The following is a 7,433-nucleotide window of genomic DNA, read 5'->3' as shown; positions in this document are numbered from 1 at the left end:
CAATGTCATCCTGGTAAATCTCCACTGGGATGAATGACTCGCAACCAAGGGGCCGCCCTGCGCGCGCAAGCGCAGTGATCGATCAGACACATGTGTTCGAATCCGTCTCCTCGTCTTAACGGTCTGTCTCAGCGTCTGAACGCACCAGAAGGCGCCTGAGTGAGCACGTCTGGGACGAAGATGCTGCCCCCAGCTTCGGTCTCCCACGTGTCAAATCGTGGCCGGAGGAAGTCTGGGGGTGGGGGGAGGAAACACAAAACGGGCTCTCCTCACTTTTCGAGACTTCTCCCTCCCGCCGAGGAGTTGGAGGTGTACCCCGTACGTGAGAGCAAGCCCTGGAAGTCTTAGGCAGAAGACAGGTGTTGTTCTTTATTACACCGGCAAGTCCAAAGTTGTACGAAATGTCGAGTCTGTAAAAATGTCACAGAGCGTGACTGCATCGAGCCAGGCGTGGCTGGGCCAGTGTCCTAGAGTCAATATTATGCAGACATTCTTGCTGGTGAACTGAGCCTCACCGAGGTTTCTGTTGAGAATACTATGATTAAGTTCTGCTTACAAAAAAAAGTCCTTTGAAATTATTTAGATACCAGTGACTCAATATTTCATTTTAGGTATTTCTTTGAGCATACACACATGCACATAGATGTAGATGTAAATCAGTAGGAGAAAGATAGGGAATGTCTAGATCTCTCTGCCTGTATTTGAAAAACAACTGATTTTGAGCTATTTTAATTTGAGAGCTTCTGAAGTCTGACTGAACCTAAAGAATTTAAATCACAAACCAGAGCAGAGAAATCTCGAACTTAGGAGAATTCCTTCGGGCAGAGAGATTTCAAAATTGCAGAATTAAAAAAAAAAAAAATCAGTGACCTAAATATCTCAGGCGAGACGACCCTCAAGCGTATTCTCTACTGAGTCAAGTACTAGACTGAATCATGAATACAAGCATGCAAGTAATTAACTGACGAGCTGCAAGTTTCACGAGAGACAGAAGGGAGAGGGAGATTCACTGTGCTCCACACGTGCTCTGTGCCGGCTGGTCCATGTAGCCCTGCCTGGGCTCATGCACAGCTTCCCCTAGGGTCAACACTCCCCTCCGAAGTCTATATTTTACAATCAATGAACCCCCTTAACACGTCATGATCACCCAAACTCCGATAGTCTATGGGTCACTGTTGGTGTTGTACATTCTACGATTTTGGACAAATGTATAATGATAAGTAGCCACCATTACAGCATCATACAGAATGGTTTTCATTGCCCTAAAAATTCTCTGTTTATCTGTCCCTCCCCCCACCTCTCACTGCTGGCAACCACTGGTCTGTTACTGTCTGCACGGTTTTGCCTTTTCCAGAATGTCCTACGGTGCGAAGCGTTTTCAGATGGGCGTCTTCACTTAGTCATATGCATTTCACTTAGTTTCCTCCACGTCTTTTCGTGTCTTGAGACATCTCGTTTCTCTTTAGCACTAAATCATATTTCATTTTCTTGACGGGCCACAATCTATCCATTCATCGACTGAAGGGTATCTCAGTTACATTCGAATGTTGGCAATTCTGAGTAAAGCTGCCGTGAGCATCCATGTATAGCTTTTCGTATGGATGAAAGGCAGACACATGAACCATGACATCGAGGGGTATTATTATTTGGTGGTTTTTGAAATTTTGTTTTGTTTTTATTTCTTGGTTGTTTTTGACGTTCTGAAGGCATAGACTAAACTCGTAACCCCAGACCCAAACCACACATAACACGTACACACACACGCACAAATGTACACACACAAAAAACCCAAAAAAGATACTGGTGCTTGTCCTTACCACGTAAACTAGCATACTACACATCGGCTTATATTTCCCACAGGAGTAACCAAGTTATGGCTAAGCATGTTTTTTCCTTTCTCTGGAAAATAAATGAAAGCATATTAAATAGGATTCCCCTTCTGTAGGTGAGTGTTTGAACTGTGATTCTATTTGGAGGTAAAGTAGGTCGTTATACAAAAATCAGACTGATGACTTATTTTGAAACACCTTGTATGTCTAGACTAAAGGTTGACTGTGAACCTCGGGGTAGATTATCAAGCAAATGGCCCGTAATAAAATCACAGATTCCCGTTGAAGTCAGGTCGCTTGATAAGTCATAGTGCTGTCATGTCTCAGTGCTGGAATGTTATTTTTCAAAGCCAAAAACCATAGGGTCAATGATACTTTCCTTCGCACAGGAGATCAGAAGAAACTTTTCTCAGTATGATTAAAAAATAACCGTTTCTTACGAATGAAAACCAGCAATAGGAAGGATCGTCTCCAAGTAGGAACAAATGTTCTCATAGCTACTGATCCAAAAGTGAAATTTATTGTTGAACATCCATGGCTTTTCATTGACCTCTAGCAAGAGCTGTACAAGCCAATGGTTGGCATACTTTTTTTCAAATGCACGTAAAACAAGGAGTTTTATATCTTTGCAAGCATCTCTTATGGAATATCATTAGTAATAAAAGAGAAAACAGTATATTATGGTTTCTATTTAACCCTGAAACTCTGAAATTGAGTATGGACAACTAAAAAGGGGACATAAAATAATCATGTCTCAAAAGCAGCACAAATTTAGAGTTTACTAAAGGAAACTAATGTAAAATTAGGTGGAATAAATCGTGTCATGTGCTGTCCTTTTGAGGAAATTAAAACCTTTCTTTCTGTTACTTGTCACCTCCCCCACTGTCTGTCATTTTTCTGTTTTTGGAATCATGTCGATGATCTGAATGGTATTTGCTGGTACTAAAACTCTTTCAGAAGACGACACCATTCGGAAAAATAATATGGAAGTTAAGTTTTCCAGAGAAAAATTTTAGAATGAAAACGTTACAATACTTCCATATTCAGTTACTGTTTCTAAAACTTCAATTCAATGACGTGAAAGCTGGGCACGATCTTTGCCTTCTGTTGACTTCAAGTAAATACTGTATCAAATGCCAGGAGACCTCGGAATGACCAAGTGCATTCCAAAAGGTGTTTTCCCCAAACAAAAGACCGTCAAAAAAAATAAAAATGTGTGCGCTTCCTGATCGTTTTTCAATCCAGTCCCTTGACGTTCCCATAAAACTGTAACGGTCATTCCTTTAAAATATTAAGATGTAGAAATGATTTCTTCTGCATTTTTTAAATAAGAATAAATATTCCTTCTGGAAACATCTAAAATCCCTAGGAAGAGTTTCCTGATTGTATCCTGGCTCACTTTTCTGCTTTTAGTGAGTGGAATTAATGTTTAATAACATTAATTTAGTGATGCAAAATACTACTGTTGACGTTTATGGGGCATGGTCTTTTGATTCTCACAAACTGGGTGTACAAACAAGCTGTCACTAATTTGGCATCGAGGCAGACAGCATTTTTATCTGATACTAATTTTGTTAACAGAAAAGAAGTAACTGCAATATTTCCATTTGACTCTTCGCCAAAGTCAAGTCTCAGGACTTGTCTCCTCATCTGTAGAAAACAGGAACTAATATTTACCTCATCCGAGACCTTCTGTATGAAAGTGTTTTAACGGTGTCGGGGACACATTCTTCCAGTGAATACGGTCCCTTCTTCTTCATGGGACACTTCGGCTGGTTTCTGATACCAATTAAAAACAAACAAACAAGAAGTTGCACATCGTTCGCGGCCACAGAAGCATTTTTGGAGTCCACGTGTGGCCGCTTGCGGGGGCCACTCGGAATGCTCCCCTGCTGCATCAGTGCCACGTCGCCTCTCAGAGCTGTCACTGCAGGCCGACTGCAGTCCAGAGACCTCGGGACACACCTGCCTGCTCAGGTGCTTGCTGTTCACTATCGCACACCTGTTAGTGGCGAGATGCTTCCAACGGGAACTTGGCCACACGTTCTCTCGCCTTACCGTGGATTCTTTCTTATTACTATTGTGTCGAAAGGGGACACATGGCTTAGGGACGGTGCTCAGACGATTCCGTCGGCTGCTGAAGGAAAGGAAAGCCACCCTGCAGAGCACGCCCGGGGGTCCCTCAGCCTCCCTTCACGGGAAGACGTTTGTAGCAGCAAATCGCTGGGGACATAAGACACTTACGGGGAGCTGAGGAGTTGGACTCAACAGATGGACGGTTTCGATGTAAATGTCCCTATCGCCTCTATGTTCATAAGTGACACGCTTCAACTGCATTTCTGTGTGAGACGGTTCTAGGATTTTACGTCTGCAGCGTTCTGACATTTTAATTTTTTTGTACAACAAGTTGTAGACAAAGATATACCCCGGGGGTCATCTTATTATTAACACTGGACCCGGCGTCGTTCAGAGTCCCTTCCCTAGCGTCTGCTTGTTTTATTGTTCCAGAATTATCCGGGGGATGGACCACTGCTTGAATCAAATTTCGTACTTATTATTTTCATCAATATCTTTGCTTGGTTTTTATAATGTTTCAGCTCGGTTTTGCTTCATCTGATACTGACGTCGCCACGCCCGCTCTTCACGGGTTTGCCTGATGCTTCAACTTTTTGTCACCTTTAGGTTGACACCATACTGTCCGCTAAGGTAGCAGACTAGTTGGCACTGAAACCAGACCATCAAAGGGCCTCGATTTTATTCTTTGTCTTCATCGTCGTCTTGACCGAAGTAGTTTATTTGCATCGTAGAATAAATCTGAGCATCGACCTCTCTATTTCCATACAAAATGTTGGAAACTTACTGGGATTGCACTGAATCTATATATCGTTTGGGAAAAAAATTATAACAGGTTGAGTATTTTAGTATCTCTCAACTTATTTCAGTCTGCGACAATTAATCCCTAAAACGTTTTACAGTCTTTCGTGTGGAAATCCCGCCATCTTCCATTAAATCTGATCTTTGATACTTAAAATTTTTGATGCTATTGTGAGCAGTATTTTTTCTTTTTGAATAGTTTTTGAACTATTTTCCAACAGCTTCTGGCTATTCTTCAGGCAAGTAATTGATGTTTCATATTTTTATACTGATCTTGTATCCTGTGACCTTAATAAATTTACTTAATATTTTGGAATACAGCTATGATTTTATGCACATAATATGTATGGGAGTAATAACAGTTCATGGCAGTTTCTTTCTTTCATAAATCTGGCCTTGTAATTTTTTTTTTTGACCTTCGTCACTGGCTAGTACCTTGATAAAATGTTGGGTGAGAGCGGACACCATTGTCTTCTTACCTACATTAAGAATAAAATACCCAATATTTTGACATTATATATAAAGGCAGCTTTTTAAAAGACATTCTTTATGAGATTGATAGAATCATCTGTTGTTCCTAGTTTTCTGGGAATTTATATCAAACGGGTGTTCACTTCTTTAAATTGCCTTTTGTGCACTTAGAGAGAATTTCCTCCTTAACTTTTTAATGAGGTGAATTACACTGATTTTCAAATGCTATCCCAACCTTATGTTCTGAGGATAAACCCCGTTTGTCACGGCATATTACTTTAAATCTAATCACTAAATTCGATTTGCTGTCGTTTTGTTAGGATGTTTATATGTACATTCATGAGAGATATCAGTCTATAATTCTTTTTGTGTGTGTGTGTGAAATCCTTGTCAAGTTTTGGTATCAACCTTTAGCTGGGAATGAGTCTTTCCCTGTTTTCTGAAACAATGTGTATATGGCTGGTATTGTTTTTCTTAAATTTTAGTTCACCTTAAATTTTTTTCTTAAATTTTAGTTCACTTGTGATAAACCGAATTGCTGAACTATTGAAGTGATGTCTGGGCTGGGGTTTATTTTATTAAGATTTAAAAAAATTATAATTCAATTCATTTTCAGGTAGAATAATATTCAGCATTCCTCCCCCCTCCCCTTAATTTTAGTAAGTTGTGTTTTTTCCAGGATTTTATCCATTTCCTCTAAGATGAAAATCTTTTTAGCAGACTGCATCTTAAAAATAGTCCTTTAACACCCGTAGAATCTCTAGTGATGTCTTCCATATATTTTTGGTATGTTTTACTTGTGTGTGTGTGCGTGTGTATGTGTGTGCGTGTGTTTATGCATGTGTGTTTTAATTTCCAAATATATGTATATTTTTGAATGTATCATGTTACTGACTTTTGAATGAATCACGTCTATGAATTCGGTTCTGAAAAATTCAGCTTTCTCTCTGGAAACATTATTTCCTCTCTACCGTGTCTGTTCTTTCCTCTCGGCCTGCACTTTTATGCGTGTCAGATTTCCTTATTTAATACCCTGAATCTCTCAACTTGTGTTTGGCATTTCCCATTTCCCTTCTGCTCTGCGATGCGTACAGGGAGACCTGCCCCAAACGACTGTGATGCTTAATTTCGCGCGTCAGCTTGACTGGCTGCGGGGAGCCCAGGTTGCTGGCGGAATACGATTTCTGCGTGTGTCTGTGGTGCTTCCGGAAGACGCTGGTGGTGGAACCGCAGGGAAGATCCGTCCTCAGCAGTGTGGATGGCGTCAGTCATCCAGTCCCCGGGGGCCCCAGGGGAACGAACACGCGGAGGAGGGGAGAACCGGCTCTCTGAGCCGGGAGGACACGGGTCCTCTCCTGGTCCTCAGACCGTCGGGTCTGGGCTGAAGTGCCCCCGGGCTGTGCTGGGTCTGCAGCTTGCAGGTGGCACACGGTGGGACTTCTGGGCCAGCAAAGTGACGTGCGCGGTCCCTCCCGGCACACGCCGGTCCCGGTGTCTGCGCGCCTCTGCTGCTGGTCTGCTTCTCTGGGCGCTGCATCGACCCGCCGCCCTGCCCACTGCGCACCGCTCCGCCGTCTTTCCGTCCAGGTCCCGTCTGCTGTTTATCCTGTGCACTGAGCTTTTAATTCCAGCAACTACGGTTTACACGAGTCATTTTTAAATTTTCGGGCTGTTATCTTCACTTTTGATGACCTCTGATTGCACCCCTGTTTCTGTGAATGCTGCTTCTTCCTTCTTCAAACGCCGTGTACCTGTCCGTTCCATATTCTATATCTCAAGGCTGTCACATTGGTAAGGAATGGGGTCCCACCGCAGCGGCTTCCCTTCACGTGCACCCAGTAACCTGCACTGGAGAGCTTGCTGTTGACCTTGACCGTTAGAACTTCTGCAGGCCTCACCTGAGATGTGCTTTAGTTTCTTCCAGTAGCTAGGGAGTAACACGCACCTGACAAGCTTTCGGTGTCTCCCTACGGACGTGGCTAAGCACGGGGGTCACAGGTTCGGCGTCCCCTCCTCTCCGTCAGCCTCAGGTTGACTATCTTCCAGCATAGGTACCCTTAGGGGACTGTTACGTCTTCCACTAACTGCCTAATTGGCCCTCGGCACCTGAGCTCTCGCTGTGGCTCAGGTCTGCTTTCTCTCACAAGGGGGTAGTCCTCGGAAAATTTCAGCGGCACGTGTGAGACCTGGTACATTTTTTTCCCATGATCTTTCTACCATTTAATTGTTAGTCTGAAACGGGATATGTATATTTTAATT

This window comes from Pteropus medius, unplaced genomic scaffold (assembly GCF_902729225.1).
Source record: "Pteropus medius unplaced genomic scaffold, Ma_sr-lr_union100, whole genome shotgun sequence".
Classification (NCBI taxonomy): Eukaryota; Metazoa; Chordata; class Mammalia; order Chiroptera; family Pteropodidae; genus Pteropus; species Pteropus medius.
This window is presented reverse-complemented; position numbering follows the sequence as displayed.